Genomic DNA, 17251 nt, shown 5'->3' with positions numbered 1-17251 from the left:
CTTGCCTTGCCAGATGTTAGCAAGCCCTTCGAAGTACAGATAGATGCCTCAGATTATGCTTTGGGAGGGGTACTAGTATAAGAAGACCACCCGGTAGCATATGAGAGTCGCAAGCTATCTGAAGCTGAGAGGCGGTATACTGCCCAGGAGAAGGAACTCCTCGCAGTTATCCATTGCTTGCGAGTGTGGAGACATTACTTGCTGGGGTCAAAGTTCGTGGAGAAGACGGATAATGCAGCAGTTAGTCATTTCCTTACTGAGCCGAAATTGACCCCTAAGCAAGCTCGATGGCAGGAGTTCGTGGCGAAATTCGACTTTAGTTTTGAGCACAGGGCAAGACGCTTGGACCAGGCAGCTGACACCTTGAGTTGCAAAGTAGAATTGGCGACTCTAAAGATCTTGGCTAGTTTGTTGGCTAGAATGGTGAACACTCCACTCAAGGAGCGCATCAAAGAAAACCTGGAGAAAGACCCGGTTGTCAGGACCATCCTGAAGCTCGTAAAAAAAGGCAAGACTCACCAGTTCTGGGTGGAGAATGATCTTCTGTGGGCCAAAGGGGGTCGCTTGTATGTTCTGAAAGCTGGAGATTTGTGGAGGACATTACTAAGTGAGTGTCATGACACCTTGTGGGAAGGTCATCCAGGGTGGCAGAGAACGCATGCCCTCTTGAAGTAGGGATACTACTGGCCACAAATGCGAGATGATGTAGTGGAGTACACCAAGACCTGTCTCGTCTGCCAACAAGACAAGGTCGATAGGAACAAGACACCTGGGTTGTTGGAGCCATTGTGAGTTCCAAGCCGACCATGGGAGAGTGTGTTGCTTGACTTTATAACCAGTCTACCGAAGACACGGGATTTAAGTGCGATCTTGGTGGTCGTGGATAGATTCTCGAAGTACGCAACATTCATCCCAGTGTCGAAGTACTGTTCGGCAGAGGAGACAGCCCGACAATTTTTCAAGCATATTGTCAAATATTGGGGAGTGCCCCAGAACATTGTTAGTGACCGAGATGGAAGATTCACTGGGACCTTTTGGACCGAACTATTTAGTCTCTTGGGGTCACAACTGAACATATCCTCGAGCTACCATCCTTAGACAGATGGGTAGATAGAAAGATTCAACGGGATGTTGGAGGAGTACTTGCTCAACTTTGTCAATGCCAATAAGAAGAATTGGCTGTAACTACGCGATGTAGCTCAATTTTGCTTCAACTCTCAAAAGATTTCTTCATCGAATAAGAGCCCTTTTGAAGTTGTTAATGGATAACAGCCACTGTTGCCCCACACAGTGGACGAATACCGCGGTCGGAACCCGCGAGCCTTTCACTTCACAAAAGACTGGAAGAAAATGACAGAGATTGCCCGAGCTTATTTAGAAAAAGCATAAAGAGGAATGAAGAAGTGGGCAGATCAGAAGCGCAGACCACAAGAGTTCAAAGCAGGTGACTTAGTGTTAATCAAGTTGAGGCCCGAACAGTTGAGATTTCGAGGAGACAAAGACATCAGACTCATTCACAAGTATGAGGGTCCGGTCTCAATCATCTCAAAAGTTGGCCTAACTTCCTACAAAGTCGACCTACCAGCATGGATGAAGATACACATGGTCCTGCACGTCAGCAACTTGAAGCCGTATCATGAAGATCCAACAAATCCAGAGCGCAACCAGTCAACCAGAGGAGGAGTCATCATTCAGCCAAGGAGCAAGCGTCAACCTGAAGAAATCCTGGCAGAAAGGACGGTCACCACTGACTGTAAAAAGCATAAGGAGCATCTGGTAAAATGGAAGGGACTCGCAGATGAAGAGATCAGCTGGGAGAGGGCGGAAGACTTGAAGAAGCTCATGCAGAAGATTGAAGATCTACAAGCTACTTCGTCGAGGACGCCGAAGAATTAAGTGGGGGAGAGTGTGGCATGCTGCCCCTTTGGCACACCCAGATGGAGCCATTTTGTAAGTGAGCATGCCTTGGTGCTTGATCATTAGTCAAGTCTTGCACCAAGCAACCGCATGGGATATGGTAGTGGCAGTTTTGTAATTATGCATATGTTTCCCAGACAAATATCATATATGTTACTGGAAAGACCTTATTTCCCTAGAAGGCTCCTTAGGGGGAGGTGACCTGGTGACTTAGGGAAGCACCATGGCCATCAGCAGATAGGGGCCAAAGCTGTGTACGCCCTTGCCCTATCAAGGCTATATATTAATAAAATGATATTTATCCATACTTGCCCCTGTGTGCTTCCTTGTTGCCTATGTGTTACTTGTTTGTTATCTTCGTTGGGCCATTGTGTGCCACTTGCCTTGTTGTTTGCCTGCAGGTGTGTGTTGTAGGTTGACTTGCTAGCTTGAAATGTCTGCAAGTGCCGCACATTCCGTGTAGTTGGAGTACCCAAATAGTCGGCCCGTGACACGGTGCGCCCCCTTTGAACCTAGAAATTCTGGATTTTCTCTAACTCTTTCTAGCCAAAAACCACAAAACTTCAAACCAATTATACTCCCCACTTCAAACTAAATCACAAGTGCAAAATTAAGACTTAAACCAAAGATTTTAAGCATATTAGAACACAGGAAATCAACAACTAACTTATACTCAAAAACCCAGAATTCACACATGTTCTAAGCTTCACAACTACTCAGCTAAATTCAGTGAATTAAAGTTGGAATCTTGCCTGAATTGATGATCTAAACTCCCCAGAAACCTTTGATTGTATTTAACTTAGCTTTTCCTCAGCTTGAACCAGCCCAAATCCAACTTAATCCTAAGTGTTTCCCCTTCACTTCTTTCAGCTGCCCAAACTTCAATCACAAGAGAGAGAGAGGAAAAGAATCGTGAGATGGAGAGAGAGTGAAGATGAGAGTCTTCCAAAGCCTTCTAGTTATTCCTTAGGATGTTACTGAATTTATCCCCTATTTAACAAAAGACCAAAATGTCCTCTCTTAAACTACTTAGCCACTTAATACTTTAGGGGTAAAATGGTATTTTCTCCTCAGTTCTCGCTAATTCCTCAAGTGTTCCTAACATTCATCAATTAATCCCATCAAGTACAATTAATTATGAAATACTCACTCAATATCTATAAATCCCAAAATATCCTCTATATTCCCAAAATACCCCTAAGCTCCCACCGAGCCGGGTATTAAACCTTGCTGTGACTATTTCGCTAATCCGCTCACTAGGACTGTCTCGAGCCATATACTGCAAATATATCCACATAATAATGTGGTCTCAACCATTTATCATATATAATCATATTTATGCTTTTAACGGGCCAAAATTACAAATATGCCCTTATAAGCTAGAAAGGGCCCACATGCATAGCTAGTATTCATAAACATGCATATCACATAATCATATAATCATATTAATCATGCATTTTAACCATTTACTCACACATATACCAATTATGCCCTCCCTGCATGCTAATCAAGACCCTTGAGCCTTAAAAGTGATTTTGGGTCGTTACAGTTTTATACATTAAATAGTGTAGTTTATGATATAAAATATTATCATACATTTAAAAAAAAATCATAAACAATGTTTAGATTTAATGTTTCTTTTAATATATTTATGTCAGTCGTTTATATATATAATATTGTTTATTTATTTAAAATTTATATGAAAATCATAAAAACTTAATAAATATATTTAATAATTTTTTTAAAATAAAACTAAGAAAATGTGCATTGCACATTGCTTGCACCTAGTATATTTATATAAGTTATATCAAATAAAAAAAATAACATATTTTTAAAAAAAATATAAATGATAATTTTTTTTAATAAAAATTAAGATTATGTATTATACATTATTATTATAATGATATCTTACAATATTTTAACTTATATTAATATAATTATTAAAAATCTAGTCTTATATTAAATATTATTATAATAATACTATTTTTATAATATTTGAATTCATATTAATATAATTAGTACAAAATTAGGATTATATATTTTATATTATTATCCTAATAATATTTTGTAACATTTGAATTTATATTAATATAATTATTATGTCACGACTCGAGCCTTAGGCTATGGCAGATATGTAATATAAAACTTGGGTGGTCAAATGTCAAACTTTGACCCTTGTTGGAAAATAACCATTGTAATTGATACTTTAGTTTATACCGAATAGTACCATAATTATAAGTAAAAAAATAATGGAATAACTCCTATAATTATATATAAAAATATTAGTCATAAAACAGGATCATCTATCATTATACATAGAACAATAATATTTCTACAGTTATGTAATTACCAAACAGTTAAATTTAATAAGTCATAAAACATCAAAATAATAATTATCATCAATTATTCCTCATTCCTAACTATTCCGTAGTTAATTAAGAGATACAAACCATAGGTTCCAAATCAAATACATAAATAATGTTTAAAAGATAGGACTATGGCTATAAATAGAACTATGTTAAATCACATTGGTTCCACCAATAAATCACATCGTCCATACCCGCAACACTGGGTTCCTGGAAGGGGAGAGATATAGGGGGTGAGCTTATAAAGCCCAATAGAAAAATAACTAATATCGAAGGACCAATAGTTTAATAAAACTCCTGCATGGTTAGTTTTGAAAACAAAACATATGTCATCAAGTATAAATAAAAAAAAATGAGAAACCACAAAAAGTCGAGCTAGTCTAGAAGTCTTATAATCATTCCTAATTGGAATAAAATGAGCAGATTTGGTCAAACGATCGACAATCACCCAGATAGTGTCATGCCTTAACAATGTTAATGGTAATCCAGTCACAAGGTCCATCGTGATCTTGTCCCACTTCCATTTTGGTATAGGCAACGATTGAAGCGAACTGGAAGGTCTTTCGTGCTAAAATTTAACCTGCTGACAAACCATACACTTAGCTACAAAGCTAGGCACATCTCTCTTCATACCTTGCCACCAGTATTGCCTTTTCAATTCTTGGTACATCTTTGTACCAAGGATGTACAACAAACTTAGACCTATGGGCCTCGATCATAACAAACTCTCTAAGATCAAGGATATTTGCAACGACCAATCTTCCCTTTTGGTAGAAGAATCCTTTGACATTTACTATCCATCCATCTAATTGCTAACCATTTTAGATTTGATTCTTGATAAATCTCAATTTCTCATCTTGCCACTGGTATTGCTTAACTTGTTGAAGTAGCACTGGTGGAGCCACCACATTAGAAACACCAGTAATCTGTTTTCCTTCATGGTATTGCAAATTATAATCACCCACCATGATTGTTCTATTCCAATCCTCAAGAGCTAAACAATCCAAAGTACCATGAGTTTCTACTTAATGCATCAATGGCTACATTTGCTTTTCCAGGATGATATTGCAAAGTGAAATCATAATCTTCCATGTACTCGACCCATCTTCTTTGCCTCAAATTCAAGGCTCATTGAGTAAAGAGAAAATGTAAACTCTTATGATAAGAATATAAATCAAAATTTTCCCCATATAAGTAACATCTCCAAATCTTCAAGGAAAAAATCACTACTGCAAGTTCCAAGTCATGTGTGGGGTAGTTATTCTCATGTGGTTTCAATTGGCTTGAAGCATAGGCAACAACCTGGCAATTTTGCATGAGAACTCCTCCTAAACCAATACCAGAAGCATCGGTGAATACCACATACAGTTCATGTAACGACCCAAAAATTACTATTAAGGCTTAAGGGCCTTGATTAGCATGCCGGGAGGGCATGATTGGTTTATGTGTGAATTAAGTAATTTAATGCATGATTTCGTGATAAGCATGCGTGTATGATTACATGAATATATGAAATGCATGTCTATGAGTATTAATATGCATGTAGGCCCTATTTAGCTTAAAGGGGTACATTTGTAATGTTAGCCCGTTGAGGGCATAGATGTGATTATATGTTATAATTGTGAGGACCACATTATTATGTGGATATATCTGTAACATGCGACTTGAGGCGATCCTAGGGAGCCAGTTAGCGGGGAAGTCACAACGGGACCCAATACTTGACTCGAGGCGAGTCAAGGGGTATTTTGTGTATTAGATGGTTATTTGGGTTATCGGGTTATGGAAATAAATAATTGGAGATATATTTGAGGTTAGGAAGTCTAGGAGGGAATACTGGGGAAATTTACCATTTTCCCTCGGGGACGTTTTGGTACCCCAAGCCTCGGGATTAACTTAATTAGTTAAGGATGGATTAAACAAATCTAAGAAAACAATAGAATTTACCCAAACCGACCCTTTTCTCTCTTCTCTCTCTTTCTCAAGGGAAACCACAGAAACTAAGAAAAAGCTTGGCTGGAAACTCAGAGAATTGAGTTAAAGATTTGGAGGATTGGTTCTTCAGTGAAGGTAAGGTCTAATTTATGGTTTAGTGTCTGAATTCTGTGTTTTCCTGGCTGGTTTTGGTGTTCTTGAGCTTGTGGGTTTCAAAGATTAAAATGTTATTTTGATAAGTTTCTACGTTAGGTTTTTGTTGGGTTATGCTGCTGGAAGCATGTTAGAATGTTTGTGATAATTGAATTGTGACATTATGATGGTTTTGGGTGGATTTGAGTGAGGTTTGGGTGTTAAAATGGTGGGTTTTCTAGGTTTGAAGGGGTCGGGCTGCGACTCTGTTCTTGGTGTGCTGCGGCCCTATGGGGCAAAAATGGGAGCCAAGTTGGCTCAGTGCAAGGGAGCGCTGCGGCGCCACAGAGGTAGGGTCGCGGCGCATGTCTGGAAACCAGGGAGGCCGAACCTCTGATTAGAAGTGGGCCACGGCATGGGATTATGGGGCCGCGACCCTTAAGGGGAATTTTGGCCCTAATGATGTTTTAAGGTCGGGAACTTAACCTTTTGGGTTCGAGATCGATTCTACTTCCTTGTTGAGTGGAATTCGACGTCCCAGAGGCTAGGATTTGGTCTGGAAGCTTTTATTCTCCTGTTGTTGATGGAATTCCTTATTATGGTTGTGAATAGGTCTACGCTAAGGGCTCGAATTAGGGATCGTACTCAAAGGGCATCACTAGTAACTTGTATTCGGATCAAAGGTAAGAAAACTGTACCCAGTTGTGAGTTTATAATGGGACTAAGGGATTCTTGTTTTTGTATGCATTATGAAGGATGGTATTATGCCATGTGAATAATAAACAAATGGCCTAAGAGTGTCAAAGTTTACATTGGCGCATAGGGCGCGGCTCAGCCACTGGCAGCTGAGGACAGCTTAATATTCACTGAGCTTGGTTTAAGCGAACCAGAGTCAGTGGGGTAAATAGAGGGTGCGACCTAAGGGCGTCGACCCTGATTATCATGTGATTTGGTTATCATTGTTAGTTGATGAATTTGACATGCTGAGTAGTTGAGTATTAGCTCGTGAATTTCTTGACTGTATCATGGATTAGGTGATTAGTATGGACCGCTAAGAGTATGAACATGTTTAAAGAGTTATTTGATTATTATCGTTGTTTGTGCTATGATGTTATGTTTTCTTGTTGGGCCTTGGCTCACGGGTGCTACATGGTGCAGGTAAAGGCAAGGGTAAGCTTGATTAGCCCCGACTTGGAGAATTCTAGAGGCGGAATGTACATGACTAGCTGCTCAGCCGCCACGGTTGAGGGTGAGGCAGGAACAGGAGGACCATAAATGTCTATTTTGTCCTTAGAGTGGCTAGTGGTTGTTTGTACTCTGGAACTTTTGTAAACTGACCTTCAAATGTTGTTTCTTTTGGGATCCCATGTTCACAATGTTTATTTATATAAAATGTATCTTTCGTGACCAAAATATTTTAACCCTAGCTCATTAATGGTTTTAGGGACATGTTTTCAACTAAATGACTTGATTAGCAAGTCCTGCACCTTTATAAATACACGGTGTAACGGTCTTGGCTATGCAGGACGTTACAACTTGGTATCAGAGCATCCTAGGTTTAAGGGTTCCTGAAGACCGGCTGGACATGTACATTCGCTGCTAGAGACAAGCTCGATTCAGGGTTTGGTAATGTGTTTATGTGCTTATATGCTTAAGTGATTGGAAAGAATTATGATTGTTGTTATTTGTTGGATTAATAGGAAGCATGAGATACTGATAGAGCCTGGCACTTGGCTGCTGTGTTATAATATTGTGGAGTGATTATTAGCATTGCTATGCATGTAAATGAATATCTGAATGATTAATTGCATATCGCGTATATATAGGTGAATGTATGGATGGATGTCTATATCTTGACTGTTGTGTGGTGATGTTGGGGCATGCTTATTAGCAATGCTAGTGCATGTGGATAAATGCCTATATCTTGATTGCTTTTGATTGATTATGTTCCATCAATGGATTATGGAAAAGCTTTTATCCTGTCATCGTAGTCTGACTGCCAAGTCGTTGGTTGCAGATTAACTTGGATAGCCATGTGTCCAAGGAAATCTATGCATCTAGCCAGCACCAGGTCTGAAACTGGAGTTGATGACCAGGGCCAGATTCCTCCGCTAGTCCCTGAGAACTGGCAGAAGATTATGGCAAAGATGCAAGCGCGGCTTTAGAGCCAAGATGAACAGATCCTTCTTCTGCGACAACAGGCTCCGTCAGGGAGTGCTGCACCCATTGTGCCACCTGTAGTGGCACCAGTTATTCAGCCAGTGGAAGTTGGGAACAAGTGGGAGCCATTGTTTGAGCAGTTCCAGAAGCAGCATCCCCCAACTTTTGAGGGAGGACCTGATCCACTGAAGGCCGAGCAGTGGATGACTATGACTATTACTATCCTAGATTTTATGAGGGAAGATGGATTTGAAAGAGTGGTTTGTGCCACATATATGTTGAGAGAGGATGCCCGCATCTGATGGGAAGTGGCATCACAGACCAGGGACATCACTACTCTGAGTTGGGATGGATTTAAGGACTTGTTCAATCATAAGTACTACAATGTTGCCATCATGGCAGCGAAGGTGAACAAGTTTGTGGGGTTGGTGCAGGGAAACTTGACAGTTCTTAAGTATGCCCTGAAGTTCGACAGACTTGCAAAATTTGCACTAGAACTTGTGCCTACATATACAACTAGGCATGACAAGTTTATTAGAGGGCTTAATGCTATGATAGCCCGGGATGTGAGTATTACAACAGTACTTGGGGGGACGACTTATGCCCAGGCTGTTGAGAAGGCTTTTACCATTGAAGAAGCGGAGAACAAGATTTGGAACGAAAGTGTTGCAAGGAGAGAGGGTCGCAGAGTGGTGCCTCCATATTCTGGGTCAGGTAGGGGTGGAGGCCCCAGTGATGTGAAGAAGAAGACCCCTGACACTTCGACCATTGTTGGTCCTGATAGAAGGGGTCGGGGTGCTCAAGGTGGCCTCAGGGAGGCATTGAGGCATGGAGGAGTTATCCTGAGTGCATGAGGTGCAAAAGACGCCATCAGGGCGAGTGTCGGGCCAAGGCCTACTTTGTGTGCATAACAGTGGGACACCTTAAGAAGGATTGCCCAACAGTGAAGAAAGGGGAAGTAGGAAAGGTGGACAGCTTGACTCCAGCTCGAGTGTTCACTTTGACACAGGCAGAGGCCGAGGCTAGTCCCTCAGTGGTGACAGGTCAACTTTCTAGCATTGGCTCTCCTTTTACTGTATTGATTGACTCTGGTGCTACACATTCATTTGTTTATAGTAAGTTGATTGATAGATTGTGTAGACCTAGTGAGTATCGTACCGCGGGGTTTGGGACTTTATTGCCTACTGGGGAACTGGTAGTTTCTAGGAGGTGGATTAGAGCACTGCCAATGATGGTTGACAGTAGGGAACTAGTAGACTTGATTGAGCTGGGCATGGAGGATTTTGATATGATTCTAGGGATGGATTGGCTGGTCAGATATGGGGCTACTATCGACTGCAGGAAGAAGATGGTGACTTTTGAGCCTAAGGGCGAGGATCCTTTTATTTTTGTGGGTGCGGTATGTGGACCCCGCGTACCCATGATATCAGCACTAAGAGCCAGAGACTTGTTATAGGGAGGAAGTATAGGATTTTTGGCTAGTGTGGTGGACACTACTATTGTTTTGCCAGCAGGGCCGGGAGAGACCAGATTGGTTTGTGAGTTCTTGGATGTATTTCCTGAGGATCCACCGAGATTGCCTCTGAACAGAGAGATTCAATTTGTTATTGAGTTTGCACCGGGGACAGAACCAGTATCAAGAGCACCATATAGAATGGCACCAGCAGAGTTGAAGGAATTGAAGATACAGCTACAGGAACTTCTGGATTTAGGATTCATTAGGCCTAGCTACTCTCCTTGAGGCTCTCTGATTTTGTTTGTTAAGAAGAAGGATTGAATTTTGAGGATGTGTATAGACTACAATTGAACAAGTTGACCATTAAGAATAAGTACGCTCTACCAAGGATCGATGACTTGTTTGATCAGTTGCAGGGAAAGACGGTGTTCTCAAAGATTGATCTTCGATCTGGTTATCACCAGCTAAGGATTAAGGATGAGGACATACTGAAGACGACCTTCCGAATGAGGTATGGGCACTATGAGTTTTTGGTCATGTCTTTTGGTTTGACCAATACCCCGGTAGCTTTCATGGATCTAATGAACAGGGTGTTCAAAGACTTCTTGGATCAGTTCATCATTGTTTTCATCGATGACATCTTAGTGTACTCCAGTTCAGAGGCAAAGCACAAGCAACATCTTCGACAGGTCTTGCAGAGGTTAAGGGAACATCGGTTGTATGCCAAGTTTAAGAAGTGTGAGTTTTGGTTACCAGAGGTGACTTTTCTTGGGCATATAGTTGGCGCAAATGGGATTAAGGTGGATCCATCCAAGGTGGAGGCAGTGAGAGATTGGTCAAGGCCAAGGAATGCCTCGGAGGTTCGGAGTTTCCTTGGGTTAGCAGGTTATTACAGGTGATTTGTAGAAGGATTCTCAAAGATTGCTACACCGATGACATAATTGACAAGGAGGAATCATAAGTTTATTTGGTCAGAGAAGTGTGAGAACAGTTTCCAAGAATTGAAGTGACGACTTATTACTGCACCTGTGTTGAGTCTTCCTTCGGAGGAAGGAAAGTTTGTAGTATACTGTGATGCATCAAGGTTGGGTTTAGGCTATGTGCTGATGCAGAATGAGAAAGTTATAGCTTATGCATCACGACAGCTGAAAGGGTATGAACAGCGGTATCCTACCCATGATCTATAACTGGCGGCAGTGGTATTCATACTGAAGGTGTGGCGACATTATCTGTATGGGGAGAAGTGCGAGATATACACTGACCACAAGAGTTTGAAGTATTTCTTCACCCAGAAGGATCTGAACATGAGGCAGAGGCGTTGGTTGGAGTTGGTAAAGGATTATGATTGTGACATTCTTTACCACCCAGGGAAAGCCAATGTAGTGGCAGATGCATTGAGCCAGAGGGGCTCGGGGCTGTTATTTAGTTCTGTCTAGATTTCCAAAGACTTGGCTGATGAGATGACCAAGGCAAGGATAGAACTGGTGGTGGGCCGATTGGCCAATGTTACTTTGCATTCGACCCTACTAGAGCGGATCAAGGAAGGTCAATTGGTGGATGCGCAGTTAGAAGAAGTTAGAGAGAATGTCTTAGTAAGGGTAGCTAAGGACTATTCTGTTTATGAGGTTGGTATGCTTCGGTATCAGGGGCGGATTTGTGTTCCAGCGGATGTAGAGATCAGACGAGAGATACTAGATGAGTCCCATACTATGCCGTACTCGCTTCATCCGGGTACCACGAAGATGTATCATGATCTACAGACATTATATTGGTGGCCAGGGATGAAGAAGGATGTGGTGGAGTAAGTGGCCAGGTGTTTGACTTGTCAGCAGGTGAAAACTGAGCATTAGAGACCAGCGGGGTTGCTTCAGCCTTTGGGCATTCCCGAATGGAAATGGAAGGATGTTACAATGGACTTTGTGGGAGGTCTTCCCTGGACAGTGGGACTGTATGACTCGGTGTGGGTGATAGTGGACAGATACACCAAGTCAGCTCATTTTCTGTCAGTGAAGTCAACTTACACAGTGGAACAGTATGCAGAGTTGTATGTGAGGGAGATAGTTCATCTTCATGGGGTTCCTAAGTCTATTGTGTCTGAGCGAGACCCTATCTTTACCTCCAAGTTATGGGATGGTCTGCAAAAAGCCATGGGGACTCAGCTAAAGTTTAGCACAACTTTTCATCCTCAGACTGATGGACAGTCTGAGAGGACAATTCAGGTGTTGGGGGATATGCTGAGGGCGTGTGTGATTGACTTCGAGGGATCTTATAGTAAGTATTTCCCGTTGATTGAGTTTTCATATAACAATAGTTATCAGTTCATGATTGGAGTGGCTCCATATGAGATGTTGTATGGGAGGAAGTGTAGGTCACCCATTCATTGGGATGAGATGGGGGAGAGGAAATATTTGGTACCGGACATGGTTCAGAAGATAAATGAAGCTATCGAGAAGATTCGAGCCAGAATGCTTGCTTCACAGAGTAGACAGTAAAGCTACGCTGACCCTAAGCGTAGAGACGTGGTGTTCCAGGTTGGGGACCACGTGTTTCTGCGAGTTTCACCACTGCGGGGGGTGGGAAGATTTGGAGTAAAGGGCAAGCTGAGCCCTCGATTCGTTGGACCTTTCGAGATTCTAGAAAGGATTGGACAGGTGGCTTACAAGTTGGCCTTGCCACTGTCATTGTTGGGAGTTCATGACGTATTCCATGTTTCTATGTTGCAGAAATATGTCCCAGATGCGACACATGTGCTGAAGTATGAGGACTTGGAATTGTCAACAGATTTGTCTTATGAGGAACGACCAGTTCAGATTTTAGATCGGAAGGACAAGGTTCTACGGAATTAGACAATTCCGCTAGTTAAAGTATTGTGGAGAAATAGCAGGGTCGAGGAAGCGACCTGGGAGCTTGAGTCGGTGATGCGGGATTAGTATCCCGAGCTATTTAGGTAAATTTTGAGGACGAAATTCTTAGTAGGAGGGGATAGTTGTAACGACCCAAAAATCACTATTAAGGTTTAAGGGCCTTGATTAGCATGCCAGGAGGGCATATTTGGTTTATGTGTGAATTAAGTAATTTAATGCATGATTCCGTGATAAGCATGCGTGTATGATTACATGAATATATGAAATGCATGTCTATGAGTATTAATATGCATGTAGGCCCTGTTTAGCTTAAATGGGTATATTTGTAATTTTAGCCTGTTGAGGGCATAAATGTGATTATATGTTATAATTGTGAGGACCACATTATTTTGTGGATATATCCGCAGCATGCGACTTGAGGCGATCCTAGGGAGCCAGTTAGCGAGGAAGTCACAACGGGACCCAATACTTGACTCGGGGCAAGTCAAGGGGTATTTTGGGTATTAGATGGTTATTTGGGTTATCGGGTTATGGAAATAAATAATTGGAGATATATTTTGAGGTTAGGAAGCCTAGGAGGAATACTGTGGAAGTTTACCATTTTTCCATCGGGGACGTTTTGGTACCCCGAGCCTCGGGATTGACTTAATTAGTTAAGGATGGATCAAACAAAACTAAGAAAACAGTAGAATTTACCCAAACCAACCCTTTTCTCTCTTCTCTCTCTTTCTCAAGGGAAACCATAGAAACTAAGATAAAGCTTGGCAGGAAACTCGGAGAATTGATTTAAAGTTTTGGAGGATTGGTTCTTCAGTGAAGGTAAGCTCTAATTTATGGTTATTGTATGAATTCTGTGTTTTCCTGGCTGGTTTTGGTGTTCTTGAGCTTGTGGGTTTCAAAGATTAAAATGTTATTTTGATGAGTTTCTAGGCAATGTTTTTGTTGGGTTATGCTGCTAGAAGCATGTTAGAATGTTTGTGATTATTGAATTGTGACATTAGGATGGTTTTGGGTGGATTTGAGTGAGGTTTGGGTGTTAAAAATGGTGGGTTTTCTGGTTTTGAAGGGGTCGGGCCGCGGCTCTGTTCTTGGTGTGCTGCGACCCTATGGGGCAAAAATGGGAGCCAGGTTGGCTCAATGGCAAGGGAGCGCCGCGACGCCACAGAGGCAGGGTCGCGACACATGTCTGGAGAATAGAGAGGATGAGCCTCTGATTAGAGTCGGGCCGTGACATGGGATTATGGGGCCACGGCCCTTAAGGGGAATTTTGGCCCTAATTAGGATTTTAGGTCGGGAACTTAAACTTTTGGGTTCAGGATCGATTCTTCTTCCTTGTTGAGTGGAATTCGATGTCCCTGAGGCTAGGATTTGGTCTGGAAGCTTTTATTCTCTTGTTGTTGGTGGAATTCCTTATTATGGTTGTGACTAGGTCTACGCTAAGGGCTCGAATTAGGGATCGTACTCAAAGGGTGTCGCTAGTAACTTGTATTCAGATCAAAGTTAAGAAAACTGCACCCAGTTGTGAGTTTATAACAGGACTAAGGGATCCCTGTTTTTGTATGCATTATGAAGGATGGTATTATGCCATGTGAATAATAAACAAACGACCTAAGAGTGCAGGTGTTTATATTGGCGCATAGGGCGCGACTCAGCCACTGGTAGCTGAGGACCAGAGTTAGTGGGGTAAATAGAGGGTGCGGCCTAAGGCCGTCGACTTTGATTATCATGTGATTTGGTTATCATTGTTAATTGATGAATTTGACATGTTGAGTAGTTGAGTATTAGCTCGTGCATTTCCTGACTGTATCTATCGATTAGGTGATTAGTATGGACCGCTAAGTGTATGAACATGTTTAAAGAGTTATTTGATTATTATCGTTGTTTGTGCTATGATGTTATGTTTTCTTGCTGGGTCTTGGCTCACGGGTGCTACGTGGTGCAGGTAAGGGCAAGGGTAAGCTTGATTAGCCTTGACTTGGAGAACTCTAGAGGCGGAATGTACATGACTAGCTGTTCAGCCGCCACGGTTGAGGGTGAGGCAGGAACAGGAGGACCATAAATGTCTGTTTTGCCCTTAGAGTGGCTAGTGGTTGTTTGTACTCTGGAAATTTTGTAATCTGACCTTCAAATGTTGTTTCTTTTGGGATCCTATGTTCACAACGTTTATTTATATAAAATGTATCTTTCCTGACCAAAATCTTTTAACCCTAGCTCATTAATGGTTTTAGTGACAAGTTTTCAACTAAATGACTTGATTAGCAAGTCCTGCACCTTTATAAATACACGGTGTAACGGTCTTGGCTACCTAGGGTGTTACATTTCATCCCTATTGGGCACAGTGAGAACATGCGTCGTAGTCAATATTTGCTTAAGTTCTCCGAAATCTTCTTCACAATTGTCATCCCACATGAACTTTAAATCCTTTCTTGTTAGCTTTGTTAAAGGCATTGAAATGCAAGAGAAATTTTCCACAAAGCGGCGATAGTAACCTGCTAATCCAAGAAAATTTTGAACCTCATTAATGTTCTTCAGTCTTTCCCACTGGAAGATAGAATCTATCTTCGCAGGATCCATAGTAATGCCTTCTTGAGTATTACATGCCCTAAGAATTTGACCTCGGTCATCTAGTAGTCACATTTCTCTTTCTTAACATTTAATTGACGATCTCTAAAAGTTTTCAACACAATTGTTAAGTGTTCTGCTTGGTCCTCAGGTGTCTTGGAATACACCAAAATGTCATCAATAAAACTACCACAAACTTATCCAAATAGGGTCTAAAGATCCTATTCATAAGGTCCATAAATGATGCCGGTGCATTCGTTAATCCAAATGGCATCACCAAAAACTCAAAGTGTCCATAACACATCCTAAAAGCAGTCTTAGGAATATCCTCTTCCTTAATTTTCAATTTATGTTAGCCTGGCCTCAAGCCAATATTGGAAAAGAACTTTGAACCTCCGAGTTGACAAAAAAACTCATATATCATTGGCAAAGGCTTGTTTAATCCCAATTCCCTTTCCACTTAGAAAAAGCCACAAGAATCAATGGTGGGCTAGGAAATAGAGAATTTGGACAATGATAGTTCTCTGTATGAGCCTTATGGTGTTTCTCCCCCAACATTGAATCTACAAGTGGTGTTCTTATTTTTGTCATAGATTGGATTTCGATCAACAAAGCACTTGCTTTCTTTCTAAATTTTATGGATTTCTATATTGTAAGTTTCATCTGGAATCTATCTAGATAGGTGGTGTAAGTTCACTCCCCCCCAACAACTGAGACAATGGCTGAGCTGGTGGTGGTGGGTTCAACAATTTTAGATTTGGGTGTCCTTGGCACATGTTTATTTGATTTTTTTTTTGGTTTTTTGATGTATTTTAGATCAGGGTGTTGAATGTTGATTTCATAAATATATATACATATAGTATTTGGTGTACCATTATAGTAGTGATTGTTTTTCATCACTACTCATAGATACTTTTAGTATTTTCTATACATGAATACGTTGCAACTTTATTTTCGTTACATGACAGTGCATAGTGTAGTTACAGGGTACCTCTCATAAATTTTCAAAACTTTTTGGATAAATTAGGTTATTGAAATCTTGATTCAAATAGATTGTTGCATGCACATATAAATTATGAAACAAGCACACGTCCAACAGGTTGTTTGAATCTTGATTTCAACATCCTAAATCATTCAGAATTTCCTAAATATTTGTGGGATGTCTACTATAACTACATTATACACCATCATGTAAAACAAAATAGATTTGCAACTTATTTATGTAATAAAAATACTAAAGTACCTATGGATAGTGATTAAAAACAATCACTACCCAATAATTTTCCTTTATATAATATAAATATATATTTCATTTATTTGTTGCAGCTACTTGATTTGGAATGTGTATTTTGTTCATCATAGGTAAATTTTGTACAAGCAATCCTAAGAATTCATAAACTATTTGTGATGAAATTGGAGATGGATTTATGGAGAAGATAGTTTTGGAAGATGATGGGGGAGAAACGATCTAATGGTCTCTGGGTTTGATTTTTTTTTTATTGAAGTTGTTGTATTGATATTGAATCTGAATTTGAAGGATGAACTCAAGAGCATGTTTTGATGAATTTATGGGTTTCAAGGATGAAGAACACATTATGCTATAATTATTTGGTTTAATTTTAGTATTTTTTATTATAGTTTGATTAATTTGGTTAATGTTATAAGATAAGGATTACATTTAGATTTTAAGTTTAGTATTTAGGTTTAATTTTTTTTTTTGATATAATGGTTTTTATAATTTTTTAAAATTTATATTAATTTTTAATTATTAAATTAACATATTAATAAAGTAGGGGTATTTTGGTGATTTTGAAAAATTGTTTGACCAAAATCAGGGCCAATGTACTATTTGTTCCATTTTG

The sequence above is a fragment of the Humulus lupulus genome, chromosome 5, assembly GCF_963169125.1.
Source record: "Humulus lupulus chromosome 5, drHumLupu1.1, whole genome shotgun sequence".
NCBI lineage: Eukaryota > Viridiplantae > Streptophyta > Magnoliopsida > Rosales > Cannabaceae > Humulus > Humulus lupulus.
This window is presented reverse-complemented; position numbering follows the sequence as displayed.